At 41.3% G+C, this 20,988-nt stretch overlaps 1 long non-coding RNA gene across 1 annotated transcript in view; it reads left to right on the forward strand.

The window, feature by feature from the left end:
• The window catches only part of LOC118771008, a 30,198-nt gene extending 28,628 nt beyond the window's left edge, over positions 1 to 1,570 (forward strand). The window contains exon 3 of the long non-coding RNA XR_005004592.1: positions 684 to 1,570. This is a non-coding gene — a long non-coding RNA (uncharacterized LOC118771008). The remainder of the gene's footprint in view (positions 1 to 683) is intronic.
• Positions 1,571 to 20,988: the final 19,418 nt, after the last annotated feature.

The raw sequence follows: 20,988 nt of genomic DNA on the forward strand, positions 1-20,988 counted from the left end.
TGGGCGCGTGCACATGTACTGGTGTGTGTTGAGTTTGAGACTGTGAGTTTGACAGTGAGCATATCACTTGCCTACACTGCGGGCATTACAGTGTGTCATTAGCAGTGGGACTTCCTGAGCCTACTCCTTACTAAGCTGGCTCTGTGGATTATATTGGGAATGAATAATAATATTTTGGGATGTTTACCAGGAGGAGAGGAAAAGCCTACGATTTTATTTTTTTTCATATTATTCATGTATGACGGATCGATGGTTGTCAGTGCCACAGACATTAATTCCTTGGTGGATTCAAATGTGGGAATTTGCAGTGTGCATAGCTGTGTATCTGTGTCTGCACATTGACTGATGGGAAGCTAATCCCTAAAACAGCAGGGACATATTGATCTTAATGCAGTTTTCACTCATTTCTTAAAATGCTGAATTCATTATATACAAGCGCAGGAATTATTGTGGAAATTACACTAACATTTTGTTACAAAACCTCAATCCATTGGGTCCTTATGTACTGCATGTGGTTCAAACAAACTCCATAACATGTACTGAAATGGTCATTTGTTTGGTTAAAAACTTCTTAAATCCTCTGAGTAACCAAGATTACAATTTACTCTAGCAGGGGTGCCTAATCCAAACAGATACTTGAAATTAACATTGCTGTTCTTGTTGGTCTTCTTGTGTCCTTACAGAACCACACATTGAGCCAGCATAACAGCTAACGTGGCAGAAGACATCACACCAGAAGGGAAGAATCTCACAAGGGGAAAAAAAAAATGTCCAGTCAAAAAATGACAAAAATGTGGTTTGTCCTCCTACGTATTCTTTGCACGGAACTTTCATTGCAGTTGTACGCGATAACAGAAATGATGTATGGTAACAAAAAAATGCCCTGTATTATTTTTCAAATCAAAGGACACAAGAAAAGAAAACAAAACAAAGCCTGTGGACATTGTGTATTTGAATTTTACACATCAGGCTGACATAAATGTAAATAAAAAAAAAAAAAAAAAACACTTCACATGTCGTTAAACTTCAAGCTGTCCAGCTATCAAAGCCTCGCAATATTCCGAGTTTGTTCAGATTCTTCTCCAAAGAACAGCCGCGTCAATCAAACAGAGCGAGGGCAACGCGTTCCGGAAGGATGAGGGAAAAAGGAGTTTGGCTCCCGAGGGACGGGAAGGCAATCAGGACCCTATTCATCAGCGGATTGATTTGTTCCGATCCGCGCTTGTTTCCAAACGGTGCATCAATGAATCAGCTCAGAGGCGCACTTTCAGATTTCCTCAGACAGTCCTTGACCTCCCACGTATATCTGAAAAACAAAACGGCGAAGGGGAGGCCGGGTTGGATTCGCGCATCGTTTAATCTGGTCTGTCCCCTAAACGGAATTCAAGCAAAAAGCGCTCTCGATACCGTATATGCAATTTGTGGTGACGCCAGCGAGGAAGGCCGTCTTGTGGAAACGAGCATCGAGCAATACGGCTCTGGTAGTTTTTTTTTTCGGCGCAGGGAAAATTTCCAGTCGATGAAACCAACCTGTACGTTACCATTATTAATGTTTACTCTCTGGACAGAACAGGACATTACTGGAATTGTTTTTTTTCGTGTTTTTTTCTTGCAATGGGAAATAAATCCAATTTAACTTCAGATACTGGAGTGTGTTTTTCTTTCCTTCTTTCTTTCTCTCTTTCTCTTTCCTCTAATTTTGATGATGTACTTAGAAAGCGTTTGTCTGTTCTGGCATTCTTTGATTTTGTTAAAGTCCTCCTAGGTGGCTTTTGTGGCACTTCATTGTTCTGTTTAAGCTGGTTGCTGTTTTTGGGGATATTCTATTCCATTATTTAAGATTTTAGTATTATTTCAACTCGAGACACACTTTTGTATGGGGAAAAAAAAAAACAAATGTTTGACATTTTGAAATATGTTCATACTCAGATAAACTGGAAATATCCTCTCTGGCAGAACTTTGGAATATCAAGAGTAACGCATTACTTCTGAATTTAATGCTATTGTATATGTTATGTACAAATATGGACCGAGTTCTGAATTTGAAAGGACTCATTTTTGTGTTGCACATGTGAGGCATATTAAATCTGTATGAGAAAATAACTTTTTTGAAGTCTTCTTTCTGTGTTTGCTCCTGGTGGAAATCTCTGAGAAAATCCATATTGTCTGTACATAATTTGTCATCTGTGGTAATGTGTATGTCTTTATCATGATTGTTTGTCTACAGACATTAGATCAAAAGTCCTGGTTTTCTGGTGCCACTCCCCGCACCTTATATTGTCTACTGTTCCTTTACTCAAAAAACTACACAGGACTGCCTTTAAAAATGATCATTTCCGAGTGAAATTTAAGCAGAAGGTGGGTGTTTATTAGTGTGGGTGAAAGTTGTCCATGCTATGATAAAGCAAATGAATTGTTTTTTGTTCATTAAACACTTTTAGGAGCATCAAGCAATGTGTAGGCACTCATCATTTTACAATTACATTATACTGTAGTCATGCAGCAATTAGCGATTTCTTTTTTAATGTGTCCAAATAATTTTCAGGTGCAAAGGACACCATTAGTCCTGCATTGATCAGATGTGTTGAGTTTAGCCATTACGTATCTTGATGAAGGATAAAAACCATACAAACAAGGTATTCTACAGTCAGAAATATGTCAGGGCAGCACAGCAAATTATGCTGAAAAAGGATGGGAGGGAATCATTTATTAAAGCTCCAAACTAAGATTCGGGAGGAGAATTTGTTAGACAGTCCCTAGGTAATCAACCAAGCAGTTCCATCCTCAAGTATAAAAAAAAAAAACTACTCACTATTTTCTTCCCATGTCAGTTGTTCACAGTATCCCTCCTCCACCCCATCTCCTCATATGTATTCCCATGTATGATGTCCAGAGGGGAGGGTCAGCAGCCTCAGCCCACGGCAAAGTGTGACCCCTTCCTCGGACTCCAAACCAAAGAACTGCACCCCATACCCTCATCAGCAATGCCCCTTACTGTATTAAAATCTATACCTCCTGAATTCTAGATGAGAAGATCAGCAGAACCTGGAAGACTGTTTTAACCAAATCCTCCAGGTGGGGGCAGCAGTGCACCTAGGTTAGAGAATGCAGCACCTGGGCTGGATCCTGTTTATTGTACCCTCATGCAGTACAGACCACTGCCCTTGACAATGATCAGTGGTAATGGAAGAGTCTTCATCAGCTCCAGAGTGGGAAGAGCTCTCATGCATCATCAAATGGTTCACTGTGACCAATCACAGTGTTCCGTTATGGAGAGGAAAGTGTTTTGATTGGATCATAAAAGTCTGTGATTGACAGCACATTGTAATTCCACTCTGTGAGATTCACAATGCTGTACTCCACCATCACTGCAAATGTGCTCCCCCACCCCATAAACAATGATTCATTTGAGATGTGTTTCAGCGCGCCTCAAACACTCAAGCATCATACGCTCAGCTGCAAGCCTACACAGTGGAGGTGCCGAGCGCGTAGCAGCGCCGGTGCGTTACTCTTGACTAACTTGGCGACGCACTGCGTTTTGGATGTGGCCCCGCCCCCGTCGGCTCTAATTGGGGGAACATCTGAACATCTTGAGGGAGGCCTCTTTGATTAATGACTCCATTACCCATCACCCCGTGTGGTCTCTTGTATATGCTCTCACACCAGGCCCATTATAGAGCCGCCGTCACTCGAGGGGGGTTAACGGCAGGAAGCTGCGGTCTCCTAGGCCAGTCCCCCAGTCCCACGCAACAACATCTGTCTTTGCAAATGATCCATCGTCATTAGATCAGAGCTGCCTTTTTAATCTGAAACTGCGCCTAGCCGTGTTTCTTTCATAACCCTGATCACTATCTAAAGCAATTTTGTTGACACTTTTAATTCTGTTTTTTAATGTTCTTCTCTATGAATAGTACTCTTGAGGATTAGGGGTGAATGGAGTAAGTATTTGGCTTGTAATGTGTTCAGCTCTTGGGTTTTTTTTTTGTGATTGTTTTTGTTTATAATTGGAAAAATATATATCTCAAATGTTATTTTATGACAAGTTCTGCCTGAATTGTAAAATGTTCCAGGTTAGGATGAATGTACACTGTACATTCCTTGATCAAAACGAGGAATTTTATTATTTTTGTCGAATAACCATGTTTATATTGAGTTACAGAGCATGTTTGCCCTCACAGAACCATATCTGGGCCTTGGTGGCTCACAGGATCAGACCTTATCCTTATCCTACAAACTGGTACAGTGTGTCACAGGGCTAATACACTCTATCAGCCTCCTCTACTTCCGCACGTTGCTGAAAGGCAATAGGCAGGAGTTTTGGCTAGCGGACACGCTAACCAAAAAAGGCACCTGAAACAGCATTTGCATGAGAGGCGGGTCTTAATTGCAGGTGATCCCAACACAGAGTTTGTAATGAGCGCTACCTTCTGCCTGTCCCTCCCCACGCTGCTTCATTACAATACCAGGGCCGTTGCGCTCAGACAGATGTCTGATTGCATTAGAGCCTCTCAATCCATCTTGTTTAACCAACCCAGCGGGGGCGCTGCGTTTTCCTGTCTTGCAAACTGTACGTGTTAAGACAGCCTTTGATTTGCAAGACTTAGGTCTGACTGCATGTGCTGTTGTGCATTTTCAAGAATGTTAAAGGATAAGCGCTCTGAAAAAGAAGAAAAAAAAAGGATGCATGTTATATGGCGTGTGAAGTTAGATGTCTTGTGGGTTAGGTATGGCATTGAGGGAAACTAACAAGTCTTCAAACACCTTTTGTCGAGAACAAAATTTTAATCAAAAGGTATCAGTGTTATTGGGTCAAACGATTAGGTACTAGTGAGGAAACGCACCACAGCATTTTTTCAATTGCCCACAAAAATGCACTAGGACTGCTAAGACTTTGTACTTGCTGGTGAAACTGCTTCAGGCTCTGAGGGGATGAGGGCTCATATCTGTGTAAGTCCCAAAATGGTCCCCTACGCTGTCAAACTGAACACAAGCATTGCGGTGCCAAAACACCAAACGGCCACTTCTGTCAGTTCGTCGCTTTTAACAAGCTTCAAGGGCATTTAAATCAGCACAAAGTTAGCGATGTTAGAGTTGGACTGGTCCACCCCATCCATTACTTTAAATAGTCTGGTAACTGCTGCTCATGTTAGTGATTTAATCAAATTCACTTGGAACACATATCAGTCTCATAGTGGCTGTAGCCAGCTCTGTGGGCAGAGTACCACTGAATATAAAACAGTATGTAGCCTGCCCAAGAAAGGAATTTGTTAGAACTTGGCAGAGGGGCTCTCAGGGGTGTGTTTAAACCATTATGATTACTCACACAAACACACTCCGGCCATCTCTGACGGCTCCATCAGACTTCAGGGGCTGCGCAAAGATGTCTTCACCGCGCTGAATCTCAACGGCGTTGTAACCCGGCGCGCTGCTGCAAGCACATAGGAAATAAATTACCGGTTGTTCCTCCATTCCGTGTGAGGAAAGGTCCGCGCTGTGTGGCTATCTGCTCGAGGTTTGGCACTCCGCATTGACCTTGGAAGTAGCATGCGGCTTTGAACATCCAGGCGCATCGTTATGCGGGTGTGTCTGTGGGATGTTCGAGCACCTGCTCCATTGACATGGTCTCAAAATGTATGCCCGCAACCCTGTAATGTAACATCAATCAGGTTCCAATTTAACTGCTCGACACTGACCCCAAATCAGACGCTTAAGCAGTCCTTGATTTTTTTTGTGCTTGTTCATGCATCTACTATTTTAATAAATCATCCATAGATTGTGTACCTGTTGAGCGAAAACTTCACCTATCATCATACTTTGTCATATTGCTGAGTCCATATATGGCTTTGAATGTAATGAAAACTGGCTAATTTTATGGCCGTAGTGCATTGCATCATGTTATTGCTGGATATCTTTATTTACTGACATATTTTAAAACTCACCCTATATGCGCTAGGTTTACGTAAAGTGCACAGTTTACTTTGTTGTATACTTTGTTGTACACTGTGTAAAAATGTCTTTGGGTATGCTTCTTGAAGACGTACTCAAGATCTAGGGTGTGATTTTATCCTGTTCTTTCAAGCGGTTCTTTGGAAGAAGGAATGCGTGAGATATTCATTTTCTTTTAAATAAATGGTATTCCTTAACGTGACACACCTCACATATGGTAGGTCCATAGGGAATATGCTACCTTCCTGTCATCTTTAATTGTACATTAAAAGTAAGTTCTGTTTGTATGTACGTAATCACTCTGACTGATCACATTCATGTTTTTATGCACCAAGTCACGTTCCTTGTTAGAGTACTGATCTTGTATGTGTAGTCAATATGCCTCACAGACAGTGTCTTTGGTTGGTCTTTTATCTGGCTGTGAGAAGTAATCCAAAGATAGTGGTCCTGACAGCACAAACTAATCACACTAGAAATGGATGGTGGCGTTGGATTTTTCAAACAAAGAAATATAACAGTTGGCAGGTAAGGCTAACATGAGACCCTGAGACTAACAGTGATGTAGTTACATCTACAGACCTCTGGCAAAATTCCTCCAAAGGGATGAACAGCCTCCTCTATTCTGAGAGGAGCAATCTAAAACACGATGGTGCATAAAGGTGGTTGCTAAAGCCAGTGGCTGATATTGAATAATAATAATAACAGCAACAAAAATAATAATGACAATTATTATTATTATTATTATTATTATTATTATTAGTAGTAGTAGTAGTAGTAGTAGTAGCAGTAGTATTACGATTACTAAAACATAATGTGTCATAGTGGTTACTCTGAATGATCCCCTAACTTTTTTGATCCTTGGCTCATTATGAGACAAGCTAAGCTACAAAAAAAGAACGCCACAAAAAAGTATACTCAGTTATTTACCACAGGTGTATCATAACTTGTCTAACATGAAAAAAGCACCAGTAACACAAAGTATATTGGAGGAAATGTATGGCCTTAAGGCACTCTTTCAGTAAGATTTTGGCTCCAGGTTCATTTGTCTACACAGCAACAACCGCATTACGAGGGATCCTTCTAGAAACACTGTGGTTGTTTGATTTATTATCCACATTATACACAACTCCAGTCTCAAAATAACGCAGTGTTTTAGACATTTTGTTACAGAAATCTATCTACGCTTTCCTTTGACTGAGCGCCATTGCAATGGTCCTTTTGTAAATGCTTGGCCGTGCTGTACTTCCGTTCAGCAGTTGTTCTTTTTTTTTTTCCCAAACGTACATTATTTCCTTTTAGCCGGTCTCTAGAATGTGCTTTCCCTCATGCCACCGTGTCCCTGATGTTACTTACTTTCGGCGAGGAGGAATCCCTCCGGTGGCATTCGATATCTGCACTGGAGCGTGTGATGCCGTTCCATTTAGCCCGTGTCCTGCGGGACTGTGGGAGTAACCCGATCTCTCAGACTGGCGCTCCCTAGGAGACGGCCATCTTTTGTATGAGGGCCACGGGCTCGCTCTGGATTTTTTTTTTTTAAAACCGTGCCAGCGAAAATGGACACGCTGACCTTCCGCAGTCTGAGGAATCTGGATCAAGGACCGCTGCCTTTTTTTTTTCCTTTTCTTTCATCTTGTCAGAAACAGAGCTCTGCCAGTTTTGCGGTCTTTTTGCCATGACAGGTACGGGTAGAAAAACTCCACCGCATGCGACGGTAACTTTCAATCTGCAAAACCCCGCGGAGTGCACAGCACAGCGCAGTGACAGTTGGCTTCAACCAATGAAAACGCAGACTGTGAATAGGTGCTTATTGGCCTGATTCATCCAGACTGGGAGAGGCCCGGGAGAGGCCAACACAGGGGGTCCCTGCAGCTTGGAGGGAGGTATTGGCACTTTTATTTTGAAAAGGAGGGCCGAGATTGGCGCTTGGCATTGGAACCGAAGAACAATGAGAAATTTCCTATGGTAAAGTGAAGCAGTAAAAACGGAGCCATTAATCTTCTTTGTTGCAATATTTTGTCTTATAGCAGCTATGTGCCATGGCCATTTTCATTTGAGGATTTCCTGTCCCGTAGCAATTTGTTATTTGTTCTTTTTTTTTTTGGTTTCGTGTCCAATGTTATTACAGGTCATTGTTTTGAAATAAACTTTCACTTTATGGAAGGAGCTGCCGGTGCTGTGGGGCTAGGCTGACTTTCCCATCGCTGTCTGTAGAGGGCGCCCTCAGTGACGCTTTCACGCAGTTCTGGCAATCATCCTTTTGCATTTCTGACAGCTGAATTTTAAAAAAAAACCTTTAAAATCCTGACAGCTGTATTACAGAGAGTACAATCTGACACAAAGATATCTATAAGTACATTGTTCAGCTTTCACTCTCTCCCTCTCTCTCGTCTCTCTGACTCTTCAATGTCAAGTCGATAGACGTCAGCTATACAGAACAAACAACAACACACATCAACAATGGAGAACAAACGTCAGCACACATGCCATCAGTTCAGAACTATGATGAAAGCTCTTTGTACAGTGAGTGCATTCAGACATATGTCCTTATGGTGCAGGACACTGATGTACAAGAAATACATATGTAATACAAACTATGTATTACCAATGAGATATCATTCTTTCATTCATTCTATCATTCAAGGTTTTTTTTTTTTTTTTTTTGCAAAGAAAAAGAAATTGGTTTGTTTTGTACAGAATTTCTGAATGTGGGTTGAATCTCCTTTATAGTGTGCATTAATTTCCCAGCTCTCTCTATATGCAAAGCGAGTTAAGAGTTATTGTAATTGTCTACTGGCATTGGACCTTCACAGTGGCAGGCTAAAGAATGACCGTGTTCTGCGTTTAGACATTATGCAAACAGTGAGGCTTGCTGTTATAGCTGTGGGTTGCAGGCCGGAAAAAGTCCAAACGGAAAGCGCGTCCGTGAGGATTTAATTCAACCACCTAGAACAGCATTTCTCAATCCTACTCCTGGCGGCCCACTGTCCTGCATATCTTCTGTCTATCCTTGCTCTACCTACCTGACTGAACTCATCAGTGGCACTTCTGATTAGCTGAGCACACCTGATTTAATCAAGCAGCAAGGATAGATAGAAGATATGCAGGACAGTGGGCCGCCAGGAGAGGTTTGAGAAACGCTGACCTAGAACACTGCTGGAGAGTAGACTATGTGTTCATAGTACTTCCCAACAGATGGCAGTATTCTCCCTCCCTGATTTGCATGGTGGTTTGCATGTTAAAGGTCAGTTGCTCTCTGGACCACCTCTGCTTCCTGTTTCATTTACAACTCTGCAATATTACCTCCCATTAAAGGCTGCACGAAACTCAGTTCCCTACAAACATCGAGTATAAGCTACAGGAGGATATAATTCAGTGAAATCTTTAAACATTCTTCTCTTGGTCTTTACCGAAAAGAATCACATATGAGTTAAGGAACCCTCCGTGAGCCTTGTTCTATTTACTTTCTGAAAGGGTAATGGCACCGAGGCACAGTATTTATCCTTTGAGAGCTCTAAGTGCAATGTGCTCTAAGTGCAATTAATTGCAATACACTTATGGCCATCTTTTTTCTCGAAGAAACAGGGTCTTACTGATATTACCATTTCAAGTTTAAGGCTGGCACTGAGGTCCTCATTGCAAGTGTCTGACCTCAAGGTTCGAGGGGAATGGATGAGTCCCTGTTCTGAACCAATGAGTATATCTGGCTTTTTGCCTACCATCCCACTTCATTTTTGGACATCTCAGTGAAGTTATTGATTCTCCTGCCACAGGGTTCAGCCCTGTAGCATCCAGCTGACCAGGGGTCAGTAGCTTTGGGTTAAGGGGTACGTTGCTCACCCTACTCTGAGAGAAACAACCCGCAAAAGCACCAGTGACGGCACAGTAAGGCATCATGACAGAACGGGTGGCACCGTCACATGCTGTCAGCGACTCATTGATTTTTACTAATCACATTGTTACAGAGAATAAAGTCTTTGGATTTTATACAAATCATTGGTTGACAGCATATGTTGTCCTTGTTGTACATGGAATATGTTTTTTTCTTTATTAGAAGCCGATGGAGGCCATCTTAGTTACAACCCTTTAGTTTATATTTGAATCTGGGTGCCCTGATTCCCAGGATAAAATAAGGTAGCAGAATCTTGGTGTTGCTTTTGATACCAACTTGGTCTTTCAGAGACACATTACAAAACTTTGTCAGGCCTATTTCTAACATAGAGACATGGCTAAAACCAGACAATTTTTATTTATTTTTTAATGATACAGAGAAATAGTTTCATTTCATCCAGGCTTGACATGGAATTGTTATTGTTGTTGTTGTTAACACATTATTTAATTCATATTTGTCCTCACTTTCCCATCACCACTGGTGTTCCGACTGAACCCTGCAAATGTTTGGTGCTGTGGTTAGTAGTAGACTCTGGACCTGTGGACGGTAGGGGCACAGCTTTAGTAACAGTAAGAGAAGCACTTTAGCTGTGTCTGTAAAGATACATGTTAAATGGAATGCATAGTGTGTAAAACCTGGAGTGTGACTCAGAAGAAAAAAAAAACCTTAGCTAAGGGTGTAGGTTAGGCAAGAATCAATAATCTTCTGGATGTTGCACCCCTTTAACTCTTGAAATATAGAGCATTGGACCTCTCCTCACACCTCCTAAAGTGGCTGTCAAATCCCACCCCTCCCAAGTCTTTGTATACGCCTATGCACTGCTCAGTACACAACAATGTGCATTTACTAACAGGATTAATTGCCCTGCTGGTGTTCAACATCTTTCAGTGCCAGATTAGCAGGGATCAGTGCTGTTGGAGAGAATGAATTCATTACAGTATCAGTGGGGAATAGTTTCACAGAAATCATAAACAATGTTGTTGTGTAAAATATCTCCATCACCTCTGGGACCACTGCCTTGTGAGGGCGGGCCTCCCAGTCTGCCCTTTAAACATAGATTACTAGGATGTCGAGATGCCCATTAAGGTCCAATCAGTAAACTCTATCTTGCTTCATTTTTTCAGGCTAACCACTATGATACGTAATGCTTAAATTGGGTAGATTAAGGAGTATGGGCAAGTATTACATAATGCTGTTGTTATTATTATTATTATTATTATTATTATTATTATTAGTAGTAGTAGTAGTAGTAGTAGTAGCAGTAGTAGTAGCAGCAGCAATAGTAGTAGCAGTAGTAGTATTATTATTTTATTACTTTTTTTTTCTTGTGTACATCATGCACCTGAGAACCGTTATTGTGCTTCAAGAGTCCAGGTTAATGCAGTCATCTGAGAAAGGCTTGGAATTGAGAGATACAGCTATCACCAGAGCTCATAATAACCTTTACAGGAAAACAGAGGAAAAGAACAGATAACAATCCCTTCAAGGCTACATGCTGAGGCCCCAAATCAATTAGTGAGGTACTTTCTACTGTGGGATTTCTGTGCGACATTAATGGGGAACAGAAGGAATCGCGCCAGCATGAGTTGTGACAAGGTAACGTGATTTGGGAACGAGTCTTTTTGGACCAGGCAGCACTGACTGATTCATAAGCCCCAGGATGAAACAGGTGGCACAAGATAGTTCCTGTAAAATATGCATCACCATTTTCTATAGCTGTGGTAACTTGCAGGTAGTGACTGTTTATGGTTCAGCAGGTCATTAAATAATACAGGAATTATGTGTTAGCATATTACAGTGCATTTGTTTATACACATGCCGTATGCCAACAACAACAAATAATCACCTTTTTTGGGGGGAATAAACTCCTTTTAAATTTTTCCACAATAGGTTGGTCCAAATTGAAAAGGTAACCCACCAAACAATAAACCTTCAACTTTAAAATAAAAATCTGAAGGTTATACAGTGCCTTAAATCCAGTCTAGGTTAAATTAGCTAAACAAGTGCGTGTGTGTGCGTGCGTGCGTGCGTGCGTGCGTGCCTGCGTGCGTGCGTGCGTGCGTGCGTGCGTGTGTGCCTTACGATAGAATGGCGTCCAGGTTCTGGACCCTCCTTGTGCCCTTTGCCTGTTGGCAATGGCACTGATTCGCTGCTGCCCTCTACAGGATAATGTGGTTACTGGTGATGGATGGATGGATACATCATCCAATAATATTCTCCCTGCCAAACAGGTAACATTTCCATTTTTATCAGGCACCCATTATGAATCTTATTATCATGTTAAAAAAAATTTTGATGTGATTTATTTGCAAATTAAAAATGAATCATTTTAACTGAGAAAACCCATGGAGAAATAATCATTCAGAATAATTTAAACTTTACCCCCAAGGTTTGTCTCTGTGAAAAGCCGAAACTAATGGATCTTGTTTATTTGCACCTTGCAGCTCAGTTTGTGATTGGACAGGACTGTGAATGGGAGGGATCACATGGCACTTAATGGTATAGGGAGTTTTTAAGTCAATTGTCATATTGACACCAATAACCATTTAACATCAGCTTAACCATCATGTTAACCCTGGTTTCATCAAACCACAAAAGCTAATAATTTGATTCTCAAGAAGAGGCATTCAGCTGACAAACTAAGTCTGTGGGTTGGGTGGATTCTGATTCTGCTGCATTATAAATAAGTGCAATCTCCACATATGAATTTTTCCCCTGAGTATGCCTCCCTGCAAGTTTTGTCCATTACGCTGACCCCTACTGGAGAGGGGTGGAAGGGCACCTGTGTGTGAAAACATGGGCTGACTGGCTGTTGGGCGCCCGTGCAATTGTTTGTCTTGCATAACAAGCTGTGACTAGTCTCAGGCGGAAAAGGAGCTGAAATTGCTTGTTTCTTTTTTGTTGTTGTTTTAATTTGCTCTCCTCCATTGAGTCGGGGTGTCTCTGTAATCACACTCTCTCCTAATGTGAGTTTGTAATTTCGCATGCTTATTGGTGAACCACTGTAGGAAATGCCTCATGATGGGGTCTCTGGAGACCGCACGGGTCCCCATCTGCCTCTCCTCCTTTGCATATCTGTTATTGTAAATGACTCACAAAGCATGACAAGGTCTCGCTTATGTTTCAACGCTCCCCATTCTCTGTTCCCAGCTATTTGTTATTGTCTCCCACCATCACATTTTTTATCGCTAAAAAAAGATAGAAATTTAATTAAATATGGAACAAGACGAAGCAACATCTCTTAAACCATCATGTCATTAAAATGACGTCCCCCTGAGAGAGGCTTCAAAAGAGCTGGAGAACAATGTCTGCTCCATCTGATATTTATGGATACAGTTATGTAAACCCGCTTTAAATGTCTGTGTGTATTTCATGTAATTATCATGTTTGCGTGATCGCCCCAGAGACCCACAGAATCCATGAACTACTGAGAAAAAAAAAATGTCAGCAAAAAAGACAATTATCTTACTGCCTCACATGGAATCAAATTAATTTCCCAACAAAGTAAAGATTTGAATAAAATTATTTAAAGGGAAAGAGCCCTATCTGTTGATTTTGTTCAAATTATAAACTTACAGAAAACCTAACCCGCATTTAATATTTTGTCAAATTAAATAATTTTTATCAACCTATGGTCTGAATGAATTTATACATGAGCGTGATGTATGTTTACATATACATCTGATAAATTTAAACGTGTAATTACAAAAAAGGGATCATAAAGAGGCTCAGTTTCCATTACAGGTTTTCTGCTGGAACTACAGTAATGTGAAAATTATTATGAGGCCTTTTGTAGATAGATCCTTGGTCTATATAAATACGTGTTCTCTGCAGCTGGAGAGACAAATTAGTTATTGGCCCCTATACTAAGGATGGCCTTCATGTTTAACATGAAATTTCCCTCAGTTATTCATTTCAACTTTTTTGATGTAATGTAAATGTAATTACAATTATTCAGCATAGACATCTCAATTTAATGAAGTATCTTGAATCGCTCACACACACACACACACACACACACACACACACACACACACACACACACACACACAGACACACACACACACATGCATGCACACACGCACATAGCACATATATTATTAATCAGGCTGTGCAGGTGTTCCACCTGACCCTTTGCATCTAGTAAAGTTTAAGAAGCCAAGGTTTCCAAACTTGCCCATAAACCACTGATGAATTGCTTTTAATCAATGTCTAAAATGAGGGTGACTCGTTGAGTTGCCCTCGCTGATTAAATTTAATTGTCGAGCGCCGGGAACACACCCGGGGAGGATTGTAAGAAAATTATTTAAACTCTCAGAAACACACCAACTAAAAAAAAATCATGGAAATGTACAGAAAAGAAATGACAAGGAAGGAGGACTAACTTTATAAAACAGTTCCCTCTTTTCTTTCTTTTTTGCAGGAATAAAAGTATAGGTTTAGTTCTACTTTTCGAACCTCTGTCCAGTAAAGATGGAATGTTGATTTGTGCAAATGGCCAGGAGCGAATTAGCAGGATGTGGGGTTTAGCAATGAAGCTGCTCACAGGAAGTCATTCACTCGCATTGGAAACACTCTCTGCCCATTCAAGTCATGTCTATTAATGAGAGAACACATACAGAAGAAAACAGGCCCAGTGCTAGCAGGAGTCACTGAGACTATTTCTCAAAAGCACCATCGGTCAAACGCTGTGGCTCCCTCCTGTATGGTCATCACAGCTGATGTGGGCTTTTTTTGGAATGGAAAAGTGATATTTTGACCTCACAATGAAATGCAAAACGGAAGAACCAGTCAGAACCGCTGTTCTACAGACAGTCCAAACTCTGTGGATCCCACAGACAGTCCGCAGGTCAGTAGTAAGAAGATCCGCAGACCTCAAAAGCGTCTGAAGGAACTGCATTAGCTGTGTAATCCCTCCGGAGGGGTTACGAGAGATGAGAGCCCCATTCTCTGCTTTCCCGCTGTCCCGCTCCGCTAATACCGCCCATAAATTCAGCGATTCGCAGGTGGGTGCAATTATCAGGCGACACTTCAAACGCAGCGCTCCGAGACAGACGGTGTCTCAAATGGGTTACAGGTGGGACTAATCTGACCCATGTCTAATACTGGGGAGTAAGTGAGGCTTCATGAATCCCGAAATGGGAAAGAGCCGTCATGTGTTAACATAGAGTCGCAGATTTAAAACATCCGTAGTAAATTCTTCTCTGGTTCATACCAGCAGGTGATTGGCAGCATGTGATATTGTACCCCAATCCATTACTCAGTTCATGAAAACACTCTCTCAGAAGTAACCTGCTACCATTGCATCAGGTGGCTGGCTACCAGATTTGAAAACCAAAATCTAAAGCCACATAAACTCTCAGCAAAGGTACCAATGCATGCATCCTGATGCTTAATAGATGTATTATATGTCCATCATGCAACACTCCAGTCTAGTTACAAAAGTTCCCAAATCTTCTGGTTTGTTGTTTGGAAAACTGGGTTGTGCTATAGTCAGAAACGTGGGCGTATTTGGTAAGATTGATCATCCCAATGGTGAGAAGTATAGATTGTAGCCCTCTTCACAGTCTTTGGATCGGTTGTACCATTTTGTCACTTAAATAATGGGGGGGGGGGGTCAAGATTTGTATTTAGTAAAGATTAAAAAGTAAAGAAATCTTCATGAAGCATCTGAGATAGGCCCAAATGCCATTCAAGCCTGAGAAGACTGTGTGAGTCAATGTAGATAAATTGTACCCTCAACTAATCCTGTGTCAGTAGCCATCTTTCATACACAAGGTTTGGCGTTAGGATTAACTACAAATGTACTGATCCTCAATCAGTTTTTTCAGGACAGAAAGCCCCAGAGCACATGGACCAGCAGTATAAAACTGTAACCACAGAAAAGAGGGAAGCCAACAGCTGTCTTGGAAGACCTTAACACTGGAAACAATAAATGTAGCAGCTAACAGGTATCTTCAACGCACCTGTCTGTGGTCTTCAGTCCAGTCATACTTTTACGACCCAGTGTGATAGAGTGCTGTCACTATGGTTGAGTATGCGCTCTGACTGCAATACCAGCGAGCCTGGCTCTTTGGTGTTGCAGTCAAGCTGCAGGTTTGGCACCCTGTAGACCCGAGTTGAGGCCGGGTGGAGTGACTGCTCTCGCCCTTCGCTCGCCCTTCGCTACACCCAGTGATATCATAAATCAACCGTGAGGGGGAGTGGTCAAGAAACTCATAAAATGACCAGGATGTTGGAGATGGCAGCCAGAATTCATGGCTGTTAGACCTTGAATCCGATGCTCAACCTGCGTTGCTCCAGTAAACCCTTAGCTTTGGAAAAGGATTGTGAGAATACTGCTAGGTCTGCATATCACGCTGGGCTGGGTCACTTAGCATATTTATAAAGTAATGTCACCTAATAGCTGCTGGCGATCTTCTCTCTTGGTGGGAGAAAGTGACTCACTCGTAACAATAAGACAGCTAGACTTCTTGTTGGAAGTAGCTAATGGGGATGGCAGCATTGATAACACCAGTTACTTTGAACCATTCTGTGTGATGGGGCGACATAGTGCTTAGGAACTGGGGTGAATCCAGATGACTGCGTGTTCAAATCCTGGATGGGACAATTTTGTGGTACCCTTGAGGCTAGGTACTTAAGCCATATTGTTTCAGTTAATATCTGTCTGCATAAAGGGATAAACCTGTGCACACAACAAAAGCTACAGTACGGGAGGGCATTGGTCATATATGTAATGTAAGTGCTGATGTTGCATGGCCTGGAAGTGAAAGAACTGCAGCGGCTTCATTTTATCAGGGGAACGCATGACAGATGGAAACATAACACACCCGCCACTACTTTCAGAGACATCCTATCTATTATTGTTGTGCTGCTAGTGAGCAGTGGTTATTGTGACCGAGGCGTTAATAATACAGCCTCGTCGTTGACGCGGCTCCCCTCGTCATAAATCATCGTTGTGGAAATGTTTAACTGTTCTCAGAGGCCCTAACAGGTAGACGGCCTCTCCCGCTCTGTTGAAAGTCTGCTTTAGGTCATTACCTCTTTGAAAAATGAACTCGCGGTTGAGTTCATTTATATTTCCCCCACCTGCGCTGCCCCCTCGGGGGAGCGCGGTGCCACTCGAGAGGGTTAGCCATGTGTGCCCGCGCCGGTTCATCCGGCGACACCTGCGGGAGGCGAGCAGACACGCCCTGCTTTACTGACAGCCTCCTGGGCTCGCTTAAAGCGCCGAGCAAAATAAAGATTTGATTGCAAATCAAATTAAGACGTGAGCGTTCGCTCAGTGCCGGTGCGACTACCGTTTGCTGTCAGAGTCTCAATAGCTCAATTTATTGGATTACATTTCTTTGAGGAATAACTTTTAATACATCTGGTAATATACAGATATTACAATTTGTATTCAGTAATTTAAAAAGAGAATCATATGATATTTGATTGTTTTTATTGAAATGATTATTTTTCAAAGTGTGGTATTTAAGGCATATTTTTTTCTCCATTTGTCATGGCAACTGTATATATGAAGGCACACGGATATCAAAATAGGTCTAATTTCACTACATAATTTTCCAGCAGAGTCCAAATGTGGCTACAATGAAAAAACGGATAGCTTGGAGCATTGTATTAGATACTGTAATTTGAAGAATTCACTGCGACTCTTCAAGACCAATTATGTCTTTGGAGGATCCATAGTGACATCTAGTGGCAACTTGACATGTGAACAGAAAATGTTGCAGTTTGACAAAGCACTGACTTGTTTTGTAAAATGGGTATGAACTCCAAAACATACATTATTTTTATGGGTGTTATTTAGTTCTTTGATACAATACAATAAACAGTTTCAAAAAATAATGTTAAGCCTTTAACATATTTGTGTTTCATATGACTTTAGTGTAAAGGTACAGTATGTACATATACACCAATTATCTTTCAACTGCTTGCCAAGACATACGTTAATGCTTCGCCATGTCTCAGAGGAATCATTTTTAATGTATGTATGTGTGAGGTAAATGTATATCAGCTGGCATGTTCTGTCATCCACCTGTTTGTATAGGGAATACCTCCCTATACAATCAAGCAAACAAGGTGTTCGACGGGAAACGCAGTATCTTTATTGTGACAGCAGGTGGCGCCTATTCTCCATATATTTTCACTTGAAAAAAACATAAGCGCTTGAAACTAAGGAAAAGGTAAATGAACCAGCTACTTGTTATTGATTTTTATCGTGCACATAGAATCAATACAAATGTACTGACCAATCCATTTTCTGTGTTTCTCAGTAGAAAGGCAAAAGTACTGAGTGAGCTGAGAGGAATATTATTGTAGGTACTGTAGGAGTTTGTATATCAATCAATCAATCAATCAATCAATCAATCAGCCATATAATACTGGAATTTACAGTTTAAACCTGGAGAGGGCTTTTAAAGAATCTTGAAAATCTTGAAAACCCCCACAATATAATTTTCAAAATTCAAATGATATAGAAATTGATATTTTCCCCAATGTTGATATCTGTGATCACAGTATAATTTTAATGCTCAAATCAACAGTTAATCATCTTGTAATGGTAACCTTTCACATAACCTGATGTCTGACAGTTAAAAAAATGTAATCTGAGGGGCCCATTGTCTTCAATCCAATTTAAACCTACCAAGAGCAAATTACATTTCATCAAATGCATCCAAATCTGTTAACTGTTAATTGTATAACTGTTTGTCATTGTAATTATCTGTGTGCATGTGCAGCCAGCCATTGATTAATTGACCACACCTGCCTACTCAGAGGCACATTAAATACAGGTGTGTGGGGGTTGCTAGGAGACCAGCTTGTGGTGCTTATATCCAAGGCTGGGTTTCTTTGCTTTGCATTTTGAAATGCTATTTATTTACTTATTTTGTTTGTTCCTTCTGTTCTGCTTGGAGAAGTGTTAGCCAGCCTCTTCACACAGACAAAATATGTCAATGCGCTCATCAACATCACATGTAGCCTTAGCAACCAGCTGTTTGTCTTGACATTTCTTTGTTTCCATCTTCACACAGACAATGTAGCACATGAGGGGAGGGTGGTGTGGGAGACAAGAGGCAAAATTTTGTAAAAACATTTATTTTAACACATTGAAATACAAATGTTATAAAATCAAGTTGACACAGGAGGTTGAGACTTGACACAAGTCAAACACAGCTACATATTAAGGTTAGTATTTCCCTCATTTGTAAGAAACTACAACAATGTGCACAGTGGGGGTAAAAAAAAAAAATCTGAATAAAACCGCAGGTACACACACTAGAACAGGGGCGGGAACACTAAAGTGACCAGGGACCATTAAAAGCAGAAGGGGTCGTAACTCGAAATTATACGTTACCACACATGACAGCACAGAGCTGAGACACATCACAGCCCAGTACCGGGACTCAGGATGGCACAGTACTCCAGGGCTACGCGGCAGTACGTCGGCATGCCGATGCCGTGCGCCTGCACCTTAGTGCAGGCACCGGAGGTGTCAGTGCAGTTCGCTTTGACAGAGGCAATGTGATATTTCGGCTCGAAATGTCGACGCACAGAGGCAGCAATGTCTCTGCGTTTCTGCAAACGTGTGAAAGCAAGGAAAACGCTCCCTCGTCCTCTGGGTTTACATCCTTCTCTACAGTACGCCACTGGTTCCCTGGTGATGCATGGCAGACAAACGTGTCTGTGCTGTGTTCTCTGTAAATAGCAGCTCCACGGGTCATTGGTTCTTGGTTCTATGGTGGAGCAACATAGAGTACTACGGGGGGGAGGCTTTTCCTGGCTGCTGTTTGCTTTGGAATGGCCTGGGTGCACCCTGGCATGTCCGTGGAAAAGAGGTATAAGTTTGCTCCAGTGTGCCAGTCCAATAAGAGTACACTGGGACATTGTGACATTGTGCTTCATGAAGAAGTGAACGCTTATTTTCTTTCTCCAAAAAGTGCCTGTACCACTTGTAAGCACCCAGGCAGGTTACAATGTTCACTGCTCTAAAAGTAGTGAATAAATAGTGAATAAAATAAATTACCAACAGTACCAACAAATAAATAAAAGTACCAACAGAACGACCCAGTGATGCTGAACAATTTCTGTCTGCCTCCCTAGACTGACTGCTTAATCACAGTAAGCTAAACCACCATTTCCAGTTGATACTGTTAGTCATAAAATCCTCTTTGGCTTTCTGGACTTGACTATTGGCATAACTACTACAGTTCTTTTTTGGTTCAGTTTGTATCTTACATAAAAACAGATGTGTCAGCATATTATGGAAAACTTCACAGATATGCAGATGTATATATTCACTCATTTACTTGTCATGTCGTTGTCATTTGCAACTCAGTTATGTGTATTTATGTCTTGTGAAAGAGTAGAAAACGGAAAGACTGACATCTTTAACCTAGATTCCTCGTTTGGTTCTGAGCTTTTGCAGTATGCAATATGTTTATACAAGAACAAGAAGATTTTCTTTTGTCTGTGTATACCTTAATTAGATCCAATATTGCCCATAGATCCAATTTTGCTCATCACACAAGGTGTCTTCCAGAGCTCTGTGCTTGGGCCCATCCACGATGCTTCTTGAGGACATTATTTGTTATTTGAGATTTATGGTAACACAAAATATTCTTCCTTCCTGCTTCCACCCTCTCTTGAAGATTCTTGACATCATGATATTATGCATTGAATGAACACGTTTTACTGAAGCAACTTTCAAATGTCAAAACTGAAGTCATACAGAGTTCCCAAAAACATCTATATACAATCACTCACCTTTGTGACTACTGACATATCAACACTCCTGGATTCATGGTAAAAAAAAAAAAAAAAAAAAAAAAACACCTGGCCCTCTTTTCTGACCTCACATTCTCTTTTGATGTCTTTGTGAGTAAAATTCCAGAAGTGTCATTCTTACAGCTTGGAAACATTTTGCATCCAAGACAGTCACTCTCCTTCAAGGATGCTAAGACTTACACAAACTGTACCTTTGCTTCTTCTTGCTGAGGCTACCTCAACACTCCTCTCAGCAATGTCCCAGCTTGGAGCCCTGGGCAGGCTTCAGAATTCAGAATTCAGAATTCAGAATTCAGCTGACAGGACACTGACGCATAGTACAGCAGAGGATAACCCTACCCTTGCCCACGCTGAATTGGCTC

This window comes from Megalops cyprinoides, chromosome 24 (assembly GCF_013368585.1).
Source record: "Megalops cyprinoides isolate fMegCyp1 chromosome 24, fMegCyp1.pri, whole genome shotgun sequence".
NCBI classification, from domain to species: Eukaryota; Metazoa; Chordata; class Actinopteri; order Elopiformes; family Megalopidae; genus Megalops; species Megalops cyprinoides.